This window comes from Vanellus vanellus (genome assembly GCF_965231255.1).
Source record: "Vanellus vanellus genome assembly, chromosome: 3".
NCBI classification, from domain to species: Eukaryota; Metazoa; Chordata; class Aves; order Charadriiformes; family Charadriidae; genus Vanellus; species Vanellus vanellus.
In genome coordinates, this window is record NC_138907.1 from 97,902,137 (window position 1) to 97,920,762 (window position 18,626).

The following is an 18,626-nucleotide window of genomic DNA, read 5'->3' on the forward strand; positions in this document are numbered from 1 at the left end:
GCCTCAATGCCTCACAGAGTCTAGTTGGAGGCCTGTAACCAGTGGTGTCCCCCAGGGGTCAATACTTGGTCCTATTTTGTTTAATATATTCATTAATGACCTGGATGAGGGTACAGAGTGTATCCTCAGCAAGTTTGCTGATGATACCAAACTGGGTGGGGTGGCTGACACCCCAGAGGGCTGTGCTGCCATCCAGCGTGACCTGGACAGGCTGGAGAGCTGGGCAGAGAAGAACCTAATGAGGTTCAACAAAACCAAGTGCAAGGTCCTGCACCTGGGGAGGAAGAATGCTAGGCACCAGTACAGGTTAGGGGCTTACCTGCTGGGAGATAGCTTGGAGGAGAAGGATCTGGGGGTTGTGGTAGACAGTAAATTATCCATGGCCCAGCAATGTGCCCTTGTCGCCAAAAAGGCCAATGGAATCCTGGGCTGCATAGGGAAGAGTGTGGCCAGTAGGTCGAGGGAGGTCATTCTCCCCCTCTACTCGGCACTGGTGAGGCCACAACTGGAATACTGTGTCCAGTTTTGGGCTCCCCAGTTCAAGAGGGACAGGGAACTGCTGGAGCGAGTCCAGCGAAGGGCAACTAAGATGATTAAGGGCTTGGAGCACCTCCCTTATGAGGAAAGGCTGAGAGAGCTGGGACTCTTTAGCCTGGAGAAGAGAAGGCTGAGGGGAGACCTGATTATGGCATACAAGTATCTAAAGGGTGGGTTGAAGAAGGATGGAGCCAGGCTCTTTTCATTGGTTCCAAGTGACAGGACGAGGGGCAATGGGCACAAGTTAGAACACAGGAAGTTCCGTTCAAATACACGGAAACAGTTCTTTACGGTGAGGGTGACAGAGCACTGGAACAGGCTGCCCAGGGAGGTTGTGGAGTCCCCTTCCCTGGAGATTTTCAAGACCCGCCTGGATGCAGTCCTGAGTAATGTGCTCTAGGCAATCCTGCTTTAGCAGGAGAGTTGGACTAGATGATCTCTAGAGGTCCCTTCCAACTCTGATAATTCTGTGATTCTGTGATTCTGTGATATAGAAGTTATAGATGGAATTTTGAGCAACTCAGTTTACATTTCACACAGTGGGATGTTTCAAATAGTAAATGATTCTGGGCTTCTGTTGTGTTTTTCACTAACTCTTTAATTATGTGTATTTAAATCTCTACAACTTTTTGCTCACACCTGCTTCACTTTTCAAACATTATCTAGTTGAGACTAAATTTCTTCAATGATTCATACCTCTAAAGATTGCCCATGTGTTGTTTCTTCAAATACTGCAGCTTTTTGAAATTTTCTTCTAAAACAACCTAAATATACCAGTTTTAATACAAGACCAAGTAAAATATATTGGTTTCACCTGAACTGCACTTCAGCATTTGATTTTCTGCTGAACATGAAATTAATATCACAGCTGATGTGAACGTCCAAGAACAAAAAGCTTGACAGAAAGGACTCCATAACCTCTTGCAGACTAAAGCCATCAAATTGCACGCTGATTTATGCACACTAAGTGCTGAAAACCTGCAGCATACCCTGCGCCCAGTAAGGGGTAGCATCTTTTCTTTCTGCTGTGTCTGTTCCAGTGTTTCAAAGCAGCCATTGTTTCTTGAGAGCAGGTGTCTTTTTCTGTCTCCTCCATCATCAATCACAAAGCAGGATAGAAAGCTGTCTCTTTCAAGTCCTCTTCTAAAGTAGCACAAATAAATAATTGAAACAGAAAAGAAAATGATACACAGCATTGCCAAAGAGCTAAGCCTTCTATATTCTGAATTGCCACAAAGCTGCAGACTGAACAGGGCCATACCTTGGAAAGTTGTCCCTGGTCAGAAGAGGTCATGACTACTGCCAGTGGGGAGAGGATCGCATGATTTTAGAGAAGCTTATGACCTGTGCTGAGAAAGCAGGAACCTGAGACAAACTTTATAATGGAAAAGGAATCTGTCATTCATTGAATTCCTGCACCTCAACATGAGCCACCGTTTCAAGTTATAAATGATATCTGCATTTAAAAATGTATTGGAAGTGCCTGCTACTTCTGTACAATTCATTGAGAGCCATTTTTCAGATTCTACTAGAAGAGATTTGTTTTCATGAAGGAATGTCTTTTCTTTTTGCTTCTGTAGCATCTGTAGCACCTTTTCTCTGGTGAGGATAGCAAAGGAGAACACATATATAGGAGACTGCGTATATAGTTTAAGGAACAGACTTTACCATAAGACTTAGCCCTCCATTCCTTCTAAATCCATTTGGATTATGAAGGCTTTTATTTCAGAACAGAAGGGGCCAAACAGTATGTTTTAGAGTCACACATAACAACCAATGTATCATCCTGATGTATCACTATGAACGTGTTTCTACTCAGAATTAAGGAGAAGAATTACAAAGTAAAGGCAACATAAAATAGATTCATTACACTGAAACAAGACAATTATAATGAAAGTTGTATTATAATTGTGAATCAATTTGGAACAAGAACACTGTATGCAGTGCTTGGATGAAAAATGAGCTACAAATAAGGGAATGCTCAGAAAATGTATGAGACAATACAGACAATCAAAGGGGACAGGAATAAAACCTGAAAATTGAGCAGAACAGAAATGTATTTTAATACAATGAAATTAATTTTACGTTTTTATTTTGCTGACCAATATATTTGGTTCAAAAAGTTCTTACATTTCTAGTTGCTGAAGCAAGTATTTTTAATTATTTCAAACTGGTATTTTTATAATAGGTAAGTTAATTTATTTGGATAGGGTGAGAACTGACCAAATCTTTGCACGTCCTTGGACACCAGGAAAAAGCCCTCTAAACTTTCTGAAGAAATACAGTAGTTTATTTTTATCTTTATTCTTTGTATATTTTGTGATTTTTCTGACTTCTACTCCAAGAAAAAGACATAGCGAAATAAATAAGAAAGGCATGTGCCATGGTTTTGTTTTAATGTTGTCATTAAAATTCTACATGCTTAATGCGTATATTCTCTTTTTTGCGTAAACCAAATTTATAGGTAGTGTAGAACTCACCATATTGATCAGAATAGGTCTTTAAATAGAAATAGATATGACTTTAAGCACAAATGAGTTAATTCAGAATCTCTTTAAGTAAATCAACATTTTATTAAAAGTCTGTAATTTACAACCTAACACATGTCACACATGTTTTAAAATTAAATTCCTATCAGGTATCTGGTGATATTCATCTGGTCACTAATACAAAACCTTAATATTAATGAAAATTCAGTTGCATTGCAACTCAAGGCTTCTGTGATTAGAAATGTTACTTTCTAGAGTTTTACACTGACCAGGAGAAAATAGCATTGTAATGGCATAAACAGGAAACAATTGTGGATTTCAATTTCTGTCTAATTAGTTTTAAATGAGGCTTTTAAAGAATGGTTCTACCCATTTTTGTAGAATGAAACTATACTACTTCAGGAAGAGGAAGTAGCTCCTTACTTTTCCTTTCCTTAAGTGCACCATCATCATGCATATCAATTTGCTTTTAGCAATAATGTTTATGTTAAGAGTAATAATTTAAAAAATGAGAATCTTCAAACTTTAGTCAATAGGAGACATAATTATGCAACAAAATCTACTTCAATATAGGGAAAAATACATTTTCTAGTCATTATTTGTTTTTCAGAATTCAAAGTAAAGATATTGTTATATGAGGAAATATATTTTAGTAGTTAATTGAATCATATAAATTTGTTTGATAATACAATTTATCAAAAAATAGGTTACACTTAAAAAATTCCTCAGCTTCATTGCAAGTTTTAATATGATATGTATTGTTGCCTCAAATTTGTGCCTCAAACAACATCACCAATATAGCTATACTAAGAAACACAGCTCTACCAGAATATACCAAGAGCGTTCTCTGCAGACAACACAATTAACAGTCAATTATTCAATTACAACATAGGAAATCTACATACTGCAAAATGTAGTATGTTGGTCATATAGTGCATTTGTGCTTTCATTTTGATATTAGGATTCTAGACTTTTTGTAGCAGTAATGGTTTTCAAAACTTGAAAGGAAGCAAGCACTTCTAACTAACTGAGTATAAAATGAAAAAGTTACCAGGGGCATATAACATGCATCTCCAGGTGGTTTTATGTGAAGGGAATGGGAATGAGACCTTTTCAAAGGTTAGTCTCTTTCTCTCAGGCAGGTTAGATTTTAAGTACCCACCTATTACTCATTTCTACTCCTCTGTCTACACTAGCCCAAGGCTAAGACTACAGTTGGCTTCCAGTTTCTATGATGAGCCCCATTTTTGCTTCACCTTTAAACTAGTTGTCATCACTTTTTACAGCTTAAAAATCTTTCACTAACTGAATGCGATGATGCTTATTGATGAATGAGATATTACCAAATCTTACAGGTCCAGAAGAACTGGTTTGAGGTTACAGTGGTCTTGATAGATTGAACTGATTTATAAACTGAGATTTTGTAAGCTTCCTGTTTGGGCTTTAAGTTACCTCCAGAAATGGAAATAAAGTTCAGAAATCTACTAAGGAGCCTTCACTGATTTTTCTCTTGTTTTTTTTTCCCAATTGCATTGTTACCTCTTTCCCTGATATGTAGAGGAATGTCTTGTTGGACGTCTTGTCTGTTCAGTGTCAATTAACATTCTTAGCGTTACATCCTAGAGGCTTTCCTTTATTGCAACTTTTGGCATGTCCAGAATTAAGCAAATCATAATTAAATACATATTTAAGATCATTCTGAGTACTTTATCACAAGAGTCCTTCTCTTATGTACCAAATATTTTCCACAGTATATTTCATAATCCTGATTCTAACACTGTCACCTCATGATGTCATGACGGGGAAGTAGACTTCTAGTGGAGCTCTTCTGCTGAAATTTTTTTAGTGCTTAAATTCATCATAAATTAAATATTCATGTAATTAGGGAAACATGTAATATATAAATTTATCAAGAATATAAATATGACATCTAAAAGAAGTGCAAATTATATTATATATATTATACATACACACACATACATAGTACATATACATACATATGTACATGTGCACACCCACAAAAGACTACACATACATAAATCAAATGTAATTCTAAACTATGTGGTTCAGCACGTTAACAAGATAAATTCGACCCAGAACACACCTCTGAAGTTAGTGGTACATAGCAAAGTAATTGGTCATTATATCTGGCTGCCTTTGACTGCTGTGTCTGACCATCCAGTAACCACTTGTAACTAGACTGATTAAAGTTGTCTTTTCCAGTCAACAGACCAAGGCATAAATTCCTGTTTTGGGATATGTGAAAAATAGTTTAACCATTCAGCCACCAATCCCTCAAAATAACACTTGTTAAAATAATATCCAGAGAGAATTGTTCCTGCACTTTAGATAAAATACCTTACAGAGCGTGGCACAGACAAAAGGAATTAAAATTGCTATCAAAGAGAAGCAATGCCTATATGATTTCACATATTTATTATCATACTTAGCAATTTCTGTAAGTTGCAGTTTCTCATGATGGAGTATTTCTTATATCAGTGTTTCCAGAACATTAGATACAATTAATGTTTAGTTTTGATTGGTAGTGCTCATGTAACATTTAGATCCTTTACTTAAATGATAAATTATCTTAGCTGCTCACAGTGAATCCCATCCATCTTTTCCTTTTTTATATTCAGCCAAATATCTAATCCAGAAACATTCCTGCCACTTGTTACAGAGTTTCTTGGAGATGTCCAGGATGTAATTTATCCTGGCCTGGTACTATGTCAGTTTTAATAGGTCTAATTTCCTAACTCCCTGCTTCATTGTGACCATAAAGCTTTTTAGCATTTCACTTGTTTCACCAGGAAAATTTATCCCAGGCTGTGGAGTATGACCTTCAAGTTCTTTCATGCATACACTAGCTAAGGATTCATTCAGCCTCTTGGCAATGTGAACCTCATTTGTCATTAACATCTCACTATTGTCCTTCAATAGTTCATCTGCCTCCTTATCTACCTTCCAGCCGATATTGTAATTGTAACATTTTAGTCCATTAATTTTTTTAGTCTTCATGACTGTAGGATTAAGAAACCTAGTTTGCTTTCTCAATCTTCTATTTTCTGCAGACTTGTCTCAAAGGAATTTTTCCTCCAACATTTTGAGACCAGCTATTTACTTGCACTGTTTTTTTCATACCTGGTCAAGAAAACTTATTTATGCAATGCATCTACTTCCTATAGCACTGGTATTTATGATCTCTGCCTCTTTCTTGTTTGCCTTCCTTTCTTCTTTCTTCCAATTCCTCCGTTTTATCCAAGAACGCATGGATTTTCTGAACAAACAGAATAAAGTGGCCAATAATATTGTGGACTCTATTTTGTCACCTTAGTATGGCTATTTCTCTCTTCCCTTCTATTCCTGTATCTTCTAAGATTACTTCAGAGGACTTTAAATGGTCAGCCTTACATTTGTATCTTTTCTTCAAGAATGGCATTCTGCTAAATCGGAAGTCAAGGTGAGTTTTGTCCTTAGCTTCAATGGAGACAGGTGTTCACTGGTATTAATTCTTTGTGGAAGTTCATTTGCTAAGGACTGTGTTACTCAAAACACAGTGATTCTGAATATTATATATGTCTTAATTATGTGTGTTGGTAGCAAGAGGTAGACATTTTCTGTGTAAGGGGGAGAAGCCAGCTTCTTGCCCAAAGAACTTAACAGACAAGCATGGTAAGATCAAATATAATGACGAGATTCCTCAAGGCAGTTCCTGGAGTGCATTGATGATAAATTCTTCCTCCAAGTGACAGAGGAGAGGTGCTTTGCTGGACTTCATACTCACCCCCAAGGATGGGTTAGTGGAGATGTGAATGTCAAAGTGAGCCTTGTCTTCAATGACTGTGAGATGGTGGAATTCAGGATCCTGAGAGCAGGGAGGAGGGTGAAAAGCAAGTTCACAGCCCTGGACTTCAGGAGGGTAGACTTTGACCTCTTCAAATATCTGCTTGGAAGAGTCTCAAGGGATAAGAGCCTAAGGGAAGGGGGGGAGCAAGGTTACTATTCAAGGATTACATCCTCCAAGCTCAAGAGAATTCCATCCCAACAAAAACAGAGTTAGGCCAAAATGCCAGGAGGCCTGTGTGCATGAACAAAGAGCTCCTAGCCAAGCTCAAATACAAAAAGGAGGCATACAGAGGGTGAAATCAAGGACAGGTAACCTGGGGCAAATACAGAAACACTGACCTATTATCCAGGGATGAAGTTAGGAAAGCTAAAGCCCAAATATAATTGAATATGTCCAGGGATGCCAAAGATAACAAGAAAGGCTTCTACAAGTAAAAAAGTGACAAAAGGAAGATGAGGGAAAACGTGGGCCCATTGCTCAATGAGATGGGGGACACGGTTACACAGGACATAGAAAGGGTAAAGTACTGAATGTCTTCTTTGACTCAGTCTTTACTAGCAAGATTGTCCTTCAGGAATCCCAGGTCCCAGAGACTGTGGGGAAAAGATGGAGCAAGGAAGAAGTACCCTTGTTGGAAGAGGACCAGTCCAGGGAATACTTTTGTACATATGTCAGTCAATGGGCCCTGATGGGATGCACCCATGAATGTTGAGGGAGCTTGCCAATATTTGGAGGCCGGTAACTAGTGAAATACCCTAGGAATCTATACTGGGTCCATTCCCCTGTAACATCTTCATTAATGATCTGGTTGATGGGGCAGAGTGTATCCTCAGCGAGTTTGATGATGACACAAAACTGGGAGGAATGGCTGATGCATCAGAAGGTCTGGCTGTCATCCAGTGGGACCTAGTCAGGCTGGAGAAATGGAGAAGTGGGCTGACCGGAATCTTATGAAGGTCAACAAGGGGAAGTGCAAAGTCCTGCACCTGGGGAGGAAAAACCTCAGCTGCCGATATATGTTGGGGGCTACACAGCTGGGAAGCAACTTGGCAGAAAAAGCCCTGGAGGTCCTGGTGTACATCAAACCTGGGCTGCGTTAGATAAAGTATTGCCAGCAGGATAAAGGAGGTAATCCTTCTCTACTCAACACTGGCGAGGCCACACCTGGAGTACTGTGTCCAGTTCTGGGCCCACCTTGTACAAGAGAGACATGGACATACTGGAGAGAGTCCAGCAAAAAGCCACAAAGATGACTAAGAAACTGGAGCATCTCTTATACAAGAAAGGCTGAGACAGCTGGGACTTTTTAGTATAGAAAGGAGAAGGCTAAGAGGGAATCTTGCCATTGTATATAAATACCTGAAAGTAGAGTGTACATAGAGCCTGGTTCCTTTCAGTGGTGCCCAGTGACAGGAAAAGAGGCAATGGGCATAAACTGCAACACAGGTTGTCCTGTCTGAACATCAGGAAACAATTTTTTACTGTGAGAATGACTGATCACTGGCACAGGTTACCCAGGCAGGTTGTGGAGTCTCCATCCTTGGAGATATTCAAAAGCCATCTGTACATGGTCCTGGACAACTGGCTCTAGGTGGCCCTGCTTGAGCAGGAGAGTTGGACTAAATAACTTCCAGAGGTCCCTTCCAATCTCATTTTGTGATTCTTTGAGGAGTCCCTAAAAGCCCATTTAGATTTGCTCTTGGTTCTGAACTGCCTTGTAACATATATATCTATACATATACTTTGAAAAAAGTAATAGTCTTGTTGTAGAGTGAATTCAAACATTACTCTTTCATTCCTATCATCACCAAGGAAAAGCTTAAGCCTTTTTTCCTAATATTTCTCCTCAAATTTTCAGTTTTAAAATTAATTAATATGTCAGCAGTGATCTGTGAAGCGAAACTATACTGAATACAACCTTATTTTGTTAAGGATAAGAAGAATGACTACCTCAGAACTGACATTCTGTAGATCCACTCCATGCAGCACTATTAAACCCCTATTTGTAGTGTCTGCTTCTTTGGTTGTATATTTCAGCTTGCCAATTCAAAGCCACATAAAAATTTTAATATTAATCCAGGAATAGTTTCTATTTCCCTAATAAAGTTTGATAGCACTTCCCAAATCTGTTTTTCTCACTGTTTCTACTTTTAAATATAATAACTTCTCAGCTGTGCCCTTCCATTTTCTATTACTTTGGCCATGCAGTGAGGTGTTGCTGAATGGCTATAATGTACTGATTTTGGACTGCCACAATCTGCCATCCTTGGTTACTTTCCCAACTAAAATAAACTGATAGAATTGTTGCAATTATACTTTTACAGAGACTTTCAGTAGCAGGAAGGGAGTAATTTCTGTTAGCAGCAATTTTTGTTAGCAATGCAGTCCCACTGAAGTACATTAAAGAATACTTGGGAGAAGTGGCATGATTTATGCTTTCCTAGAAGTTTGAGGAGTATAGACACAAGCAGATCACAACTGATACAGACACACTAAGCAATAAATATCTTAAAGGAAATGTAGAATATATTTACTTACTATTATGAGGAGATCCAGTTATTTCTGTAGCTCTCATGCACTACAATTGAGATATGAGAGTAACAAAGGGCTAACAGTGATTAGAGATGTCAGAAATAAACAAGTTTAACCCTTCCTCTTCAAAGGCAGGGGATTTTTTCAGGGCTGGGGATAGGGAGAGGGAGAGAGAGGGAGAAAAAAATATTGAATCCCAGATGAGGCAAGACCTAATGGTTTAAGGGCATTCAGCTGATACACTGAAGTTGGACTGGTCATGAGTCTGAATTGAGCAGAGTGGGGAAAAGACTGAACTATCCCTCAGTGCTTGGTCTGCTGCATAGAGGGCTTGCATTCCTTCTCTGGTTTTGCCTAGAAATTCCACCCTTGTTACAGAAAGATCTGCAAATGAGCTTTATTTTTTAACATTTTGTAAATGGTATTCAAAAAAGGGTATCTGAAAATAAAATTTCTGAATCAACTGTCTTACACTGTGTATTGAACATTAGAGTAAGAAGCAAAAGGAACTATCCATTTGTTACTTAATAGGAAATGACATCAAATGGCAGATGTTGCCAAGACAATTGAAGTATTCTATCTCTTCTTTGCTTGAGTCTTCACACAAATTTTGACCAGTTATGTAGCACATTTTAAGTAGCAGGAGAAGAGCACAGGTCAAGATAGGGAACAAGAAAATAAGGAATGTTCCAAGAGCTCATAGTAGATACATTCATCAAGTCAGCTCAGCCGAAGGAAATCCAACTTAGAGTATAAGTGCTTCCTATAGTATAGACGTATTTCAGCAGGAATCAAAAGGTAGAACTGACATTCTCTATTGCTAGAACCAAAGCAGTTGTTTGCCAAAGAAACAATGCCTATACTGTATCTTTTATATCTTACTCCATCTACTTTACAAATTCATTTCCTAGTGAATGCATTAACAAATGTTTTAGGGAGCAATTTGGATTAAAATTATTTAGGAAGCAAATTAATTATCACTTACTATTGCATTACAATGGTTGTATTATTATTGAAAGTTCATTGTAGTGATTGAAATTATTGGCTGGATTCAATGTAAGGAATAGAGTATCCTGTCTCTTGTCCTGTGGAATACTCTGTAAAAAGCTTCCATTTCATCTCTATCCTTATAATTCTGTCCTTACTAAATCAGTCACACATAAAGCAGCAGCAAAAATATTTTTATTATTCATTTAAACAAGATATTAAAAAGACATTTACAAATTTTAAGTATAATTTCCATAAAATAAATAGATAGATGTCAAAAGTTTTCTCCTTTGAGTATGTAGAAATGCGGTTAGGTCAATATATTGTACATGCTGAAAGATCACTGTTCAAAACAGTGGACAGACATGGAAGCCTAACTCATAAATATTCATTAGTAAATTGTTGTGGAAATTGTGGGGAATCATATGAATGTTTAAAAGACTGCAGTGAAAGCCACCTAGAAGTAACTATTGTATTATATAGAGGCTTGTCTTAAACAATGCTAGTCTGCTAATACACAAATCCAGAATAAAGTAGACTATTTTTGAGTGACTTTTGACCACAAGATAGATCAGGAGTAAAACACGGAACTAAAATTACATCATTTGGGTGGGAGAGAAAGAGAAGAGACCCAGCTCTTAACAAACTGCTTGAAAAAATGGAAAACATGTAAACAACTTTTTAAAAAATGTTAAAAAAATATAGAGCTGACATTAGTTTATTCCAAAGTATTTGATGTTTTCAGTAGCTTTCAGAAAGACAGGAAAAAAAAACTAAAATACAGATGAAGAGAACTTCACTTATTCTGAAGTGGGATAAACGATCAGTATGTTCTTAAGGACACAGTGAAAGGAAAAATAAAAACAAAGAGTTTATGACTAAGCTAATTTTTGACTAACACAGGGTAACTAAGCCAATTCAAACTGACAAGAACCAGCTAATTTCTATTAAACATGAGACCATTCATTCACTTTCACATCTTGTGAAATACGGACTGACACTGTGAATATTGACTTCAAACTCTAAATAGATACAGAAAACAATTATGAAGCAGAAAAGTATGCAGAGATTCAAGTTACAATTCTTCAAATAACAAAAAAGTACATATAACTGTATGGTGGTGGAAATGGTGCAGGCCAGGACAATGTCCACCAGGAAAGGTAGTGAGAACTGCAGTGATTTGCAAGATTTTTTCAAGAATTTCCAAGTGCCATGAGAGTGTGGCAAACAGGAAAAAGAGGCTCTAAGTGACATAATTAGTTCAGTTATGCACAGCAAACAAACCCAACATTTTTGCATAAGATGAATAGAGTACCAGCCTGAAATAAAATGTAGTATATGTTTGTTTCAAAGTAGAGCACAGATGCATGAATTGATGTGTTGCTAGAAAGAATGGTACCAGAACAACATTAGCAATAAATGGAACAAAAATAAAGTTTTCACTAGAAAAGCGCCTGAATTAATGGGTGTGTAAATCCTTCATTAAGAAAAAGTGTTTTAGAGAATCAAGGGACCTAGCAGAATGAGGAAGATATGAAAGTTTTCAAAATAGTGAAAGGCTAAAAGAAAACAACCACTTCACTCTTTTACATTTATTAAATTTCTTCTTACTTGAAGTCAAACATTGAAAGAGGACTAAATCAGTTTCCTACTCTAGGTATCACAGAGCAAGAAAAGAATGTTAACTAAAAGATGGAAATACTGAGACATTCAATTGCATGCAGACTCAAGAGAAGATCGTCTAAGAAATAAGCCTGCACACAGGATAATTAACCAGAAACTACCTTTTGAATTATATAAATGGCACTAAGATTTGTACAGTTTTTTGTTGTTACTGTTTCAAAAACAAAAGAGAAAATGAGGAATTTTTTTCAAAGTGATTTGAGAAAAAGAGAAACAACCACCTAAATTAAAGATAAACAAAAGTGTGATATTCAATAGAAGGACTAAAATTAGGTGCCGGGAGGATTTAGAGCACCAAAGTGAGGAATATAGTCAACATAAGACTGAGCACATTACTTGCCTGCTTTCTGAAAGAGATAAAAAGGTAATGAGTTTCTTCTGTATAGAGAAACAAGTAGGTTTAGTTGCATTGCATCTAAGTGAAATTTCAAGCTAGGAAAACTCTTCTACAGAGCTGTTAAACAGAGAAGGGCTTACATTTTTAATATGCATTTGCAAAAGCTAAAAGGAATTAATAAAATAAGTTACAATGGAAGCAAGCAAAAACTGAATGCAAATATGCTTAATGAGGAGGGAATTTTTGGTTTTAATTCTTACATATAATTCTTTTTTGTCAGTGAACTGTATATTACCTGAAATGGACTCCAAAACACTAGCATTATAAAAAAAGGATTAGCAAACAAGAAGAGATTACTTTTTTTCAATACTATTCTTGATTTACCCACGAGACAGTTGTGGATTGAAAAAGCATAGTGGAGTGAAGTAACAATTTAAACGTTGTACATATCAATGTAATAAGAGAAATCTCTCAGGTTTTAGGTTTGATGTGAACTGTGATTGCCAGATCTACTCCACAATGTGAGACTTAGGAGAAAGTAATTAAGGTTTTACCACAGAGTTGTGACTGGTATAGCCTCATTAAAGAAGTAATTTTTAAAAATTACTCCTTTAAAAAATCCTCCTTTCTTGAGGATGAAAATATATTTACGTTTGAAATACTAATGTACAACCATTAGACAGAGTCTATTGGGCTTCAATTCCAATCATTAATGAACGTTCATATCTTTAATGAAAAAATCTGGTTAAACACAAAATCAAACCAATAAAAATTAAAAAAGTATGGAAATAAATTGTAACATCAGAATCCCTTTATTCCATGTAATTAAACTACAAAATGGCTTTAACAAAATAAAATTACATTTTGATCATTGGGCCCAAGGCCAAATACTAACATCAGTTACTCTAATATTGATGTTGCAGGAAGAACCAGAGGTAGAGCAGGGTGTTCATACTACATCCGCACTAGCAAATCAAGCAGTGCTGGGCTCTGGATTGCTCCTGTCTTCTGGAGCTTCATATCTGCTCTAATTAGTTGTTAGAGGGGTCCTGAGCCTAGGCTAGGCCACCTAGCACCCTCTAAGGCAAAACCCTGTGCACGATTCAGGAGTGTGCGCAGGGACAAATCCAAACAGGAATTTTGGATATGGAGTGCAGTGGTTATGAGGGAGTGAGAGAATTTCCCATGTGATTTCCTTCAAGAAATTTCCCTTAAAACTTTTTTTTTTCCATTTCTAAGAACCTACATATAGCAGAGCCTGTATAATGCTGTATTATAGTACTGTATTATAGATTACTGTATTAAGATCACATTAATAATAATGTATTAAAATACATTATGTATATCACTGTGTAAGAGCGAACCCATTGTCCTTTGTTAGGGTGAGGTCACTAAGGAAGAAATGGGAAAAGACCTTTATCACACTAAGGACAAAGATGGTTCAGTGATAGCTATATACATACTTATATTAGTTTAAAGTAAAAGGATTTTTTATTAGCTTTATTTCAGATTAAATGCATTTTTGTATTTTTTGGCGCTTTTTTTCTGAGTGGATCCAGTTTTCTTGTAATAATCATTAAGCATTCAAAACTGCCTTCAATATAAGTTCATTAACATAAGGCCAAATGAATAATTGCAATCATCACATTTGACGTTCTGTTAAACACAAGACAGAGTTTTATGTAGATTTGGGCAAAACATTTCACAAAAAGCTCCAAAGGAGAACAGTTTCTCCGGTGAACACACAGAAAACAGATATTGGATATTTCTGCATAGCTGGTAGGTAATTATATTTTGCTTGCAGTGCTCACCTAGGCTCATAATATTGTAATCAGTTTCTTCAAAATTCTTGCTTTGTCTGGATTTCTCTGTTCAGTCAATCTTTTGTTTAACCAACTCGCTGAAATTAAATGCTACCAAGAAAACAGGCAGCAACAATCACATTAAAGGTGCTGGGTGCTTTTTAAAATAAATTCAAATGCCTTTCCCATAAAATTCAGCCTATGCAAATTAAAATATTTCTGCACAGTTCAGTATCTGAATTTGTAAAACACTTGGAAAAGGAATATAGAATCATAGAATCATAGCATTGTTTGGGTTGGAAGGGACCTTTAAAGGTCATCTAGTCTAACTCCCCTGCAATGAGCAGAGACATCTTCAACTACATCAGGTTGCTCAGAGCCCTGTCTAACCTGACCTTGAATGTTTCCAGGAATGAGAGATCTACCAACTCTCTGGGCAACCTGTTCCAGTATTTCACCATCCTCACAGTAAAGAATTTCTTCCTTATACCTAGTCTAAATCTTCCTTCTTTTAGTTTAAAGCCATTACCCTTGTCCTATCGCAACAGGCCCTGCAAAAGAGTTTGTCCCTGTCTTTCCTGTAGGCCTCCTTAATGTAATGAAAGGCTGCAATAAGGTCTCCCCAGAGCCTTTTTTCTCCAGGCTGAAGAACCCACAACTCAGCCTGTCCTGATAGGAGAGTTGTTCCATCCTTCTGATAATTCTTGTGGCTCTCCTCTGGACCCTCTCTGACAAGTCCATCACTTTCCTGTACTGATGACTCAAGAGCTGGACACAGTACTCCAGGTGGGGTCTCACAAGAGTAGAGAAGAGGGGCAGAATCACCTCCCTTGACCTGCTGGCCACAATTCTTTTGATGCAGCCCAGGATGCGGTTTGCTTTCTGGGCTGTTAGTGTACATTATCATCTAATGTCCAGCGTTTCATCCACCAGTACCCCCAAGTCCTTCTCGGCAGGGTTGGTTACAATCCCTTCATCCACCAGCCTGTATTGATACTGAGGGTTGCCCTGACCGAGGCACAGGACCTGCCACTTTGCTTTGTTGAACCTCACGAAGTTCACACGGGCCCACTTCTCGAGCTTGTCCAGGTCCCTCTGGACAGCATCCTGTCCCTCAGGGGTGTCAACCTGTCAACTGCACCACTCAGCGTGGTGTCATCCGCAAATTTGTTGAGCGTGCACTTGATCCCACAGTCTGTGTTGTTGATGAAGACATTAAACAGTACTGGTCCCAGTACAGACCCCTGAGGGACACCACTCATCACTGATTTCCATCTGGACATTGAGCTGTTGACCACTACCTTCTGGATGCGTCCATCCAACCAATTCCTCATCCACCAAACAGTCCACCCATCGAATCCATACCTCTACAATTTAGAGAGCATGATGTTGTGTGGAACTAAGCAGGATTTGCCTTTGGTGGAGCCACTCTGCCTGTTTCAAATCACGTCACTCCTCCATGTGCCTTAGCATAGCTTCTTGAAGAATCTGTTCCATGATCTTCCCAGGCACAGAGGGGAGGCTGACAGGTCGGTAGTTCACAGTGTCCTCCTTTCTAACCTTTTTAAAAACGGGTGCAATGTTTCCCTTTTTCCAGTCACCAGGGATTTCGCCTGACTATTACCTGGCTCAAGAAATTATCCTTGATGCATTCCAGGAGTCTTCTGGATTGCCTATAGCTCGTTGTGCTACTTTTTCAGCGGATGCCAGGGTGGTTGAAGTCTTTCAGCAGTGTAGGCCATCCCATTATCAATAAAACCAAAATGGTGGTGGTGACACATCACCAGCCATGGAGCCACACATTAATAAAGTGGGCTCATCTGTTTATTCTAATGTCACTGCCTGCAATTAGGGGGAGAAAGCAGAAAATAACCTGTGTTCGAGATTCCCTTACCAACCATCGTAAAGCCCTGAAGCCTCTTTTAATCCGCCTTGGACTACATGATGCAGCTTCATTGCCACCCACATGGAAGAGTAGCAATGGGTAATGGTCCAAGGGCCATACCAGGCTAGGAAGTTTCCTTAAGTGATGTCCTTAACCTGTGCCCCAAGGAGGGAGCAGACTTCCCTAGGAGGAGCGTCTGGCTGGCATATTGGACACTCTGTTCCCCTCAGGTGGTTGTGATACAGGGGGTAGGCCTTTCTGTCCTTGGCTGCACCTCTGGTGAAGATGGACCATCATCCACATTGTCATCCATTGACTGGTCTTCCACATCCAGACCTTGTACCTGTTGTACAGAGGCACCTGGGAAGGTGGAGTGCAGAAGGAGGTGGTCTGCCTGCCACCCCGAGCGTGGACTGTACTCCATTTGCTCCTTTCCTTTAAGCTACTATCTTCATCCTGTCGAGGCAAGGATACAGGATCCTCTTGATTTTGGGCTTTTTCTGGTGTTCCTGTTTCTGTCTCAGGGAGGGCAGAGCACGTTTGCACCAGTCTACCTCTTTCTCAGGCTCCCTGATGCTCCTTAACCTTTCTATTTCCTCTTGTAGCTCTGCCACCAGGCTGAGCAGATCATACAATCATAGAATCATAGAATTGCTGAGGTTGAAAGGGACCTTTAAGATCATCAAGTCCAACCATTAACCTACCCTGACAAAACCACTTCTAAACCATGGCCCTAAGTACCACATCTACCCTATGTTTAAACACCTCCAGGGATGGTGAATCCACCACCTCCCTGGGCAGCCTATTCCAATGCTTAATAACCCTTTCAGTGAAAAAGTGTTTCCTAATATCCAATCTAAACCTGCCCTGACATAACTTGAACCCATTTCGTCTCATCCTATCACTTGTCACCAGGGAGAAGAGGTCAGACCCCACTTCTCTACAACCTCCTTTCAGGTAGTTGTAGAGGGTGATAAGGTCTCCCCTCAGCCTCCTCCAGGCTAAACAACCCCAGTTCCCTCTGTCGTTCCTCATAAGATTTCTCCTCCAGACCCCTCACGAACTTTGTAGCTCTTCTCTGGACATGCTCCAACACCTCAATGTCCTTCTTGTAGTGAGGGGCCCGAAACTGAACGCAGTACTGGAGGTGGGGCCTCACCAGTGCCAAATACAGGGGGATGATCACTACCTTAGTCCTGCTCACCACACTATTCCTGATACAGGCCAGGATGCCATTGGCCTTTTTGGCCACTTGCGCATACTGCTGGCTCATATTCAGCCGGCTGTCCACCAACACCCCCAGGTCCTCTTCTGCCAGGCAGCTTTCAAGACAGTCTGCCCCAATCCTGTAGGGCTGCATGGGTTTGTTGTGACCCATGTGCAGGACCCAGTACTTGGCCTTGTTGAACCTCATACCATTGGCCTCGGCTCATCGGTCCAGCCTGTCCAGATCCTTCTGCAGAGCCATCCCACCCTCAAGCAGATCAACACGCCTGCCTAGCTTAGTGTCATCTGCAAACTTACTGAGGCCGCATTTGATCCCCTCATCCAGATCATTGATACAGATATTAAACAGAACTGGCCCCAGCACCAAGCCCTGGGGGACACCGCTTGTGACTGGACACCAACTGGATTTAACTCCATTCACCACCACTCTCTGGGCATGGCCATCTGGCCAGTTTTTTACCCAGCGAAGAGTACACCTCTCCAGGTCATGAGCAGCCAGTTTCCCCAGGAGAATGCTATGGGAAACGGTGTCAAAAGCCTTGCAAAAATCCAGGTAGATAACATCCACAGCTTTTCCCTCATCCACTAAGTGGGTCACCTTGTCATAGAAGGAGATCAAGTTTGTCAGACATGACCTGACTTTCACAAACCCATGCTGACTGAGCCTGATCACCCTGTTCTCCTGCATGTGCTGTGTAATGGCACTGAGGATGATCTGTTCTATAACCTTCCCAGGCACTGAGGTCAGACTGACTGGCCTATAGTTCCCTGGATCCTCCTTTTTTGTGGATGGGTGTGACGTTTGCCAACCTCCAGTCAGCTGGGACCTCCCCAGTTAGCCAGGACTGCTCATAGATGATGCAAAGTGGCCTGGTGAGCACCTCCACCAGCTCCCTCAGTACCCTTGGGTGAATCTCATCCGGTCCCATAGATTTGTGTACCTCCAGATGCTGAAGCAGGTCCCTCACCATTTCCGCTTGGATTACAGGGGCTTCATTCTGCTCCCCATCCCTGTCTCAGGGGTCTGGGTACTCATGGAACAACTGGTTCTACTGCTGAAGACTGAGGCAAAGACAGCATTAAGCACCTCAGCCTTTTCCTAAGCCTTGTTCACTATGTTACCGGCCCCGTCTACTAGAGGACAGAGACTATCCTTAGTCCTCTTTTTATTGCTAAGGTATTTATATAAACTTTTTTTGTTGTCTTTGACAACAGAAGCCAGGTTTAGTTCTAGCTGGGCTTTGGCCCTCCTGATTTTTTCCCTACATAGCCTCACTACCTCCTTGTAGTCCTCTTGAGT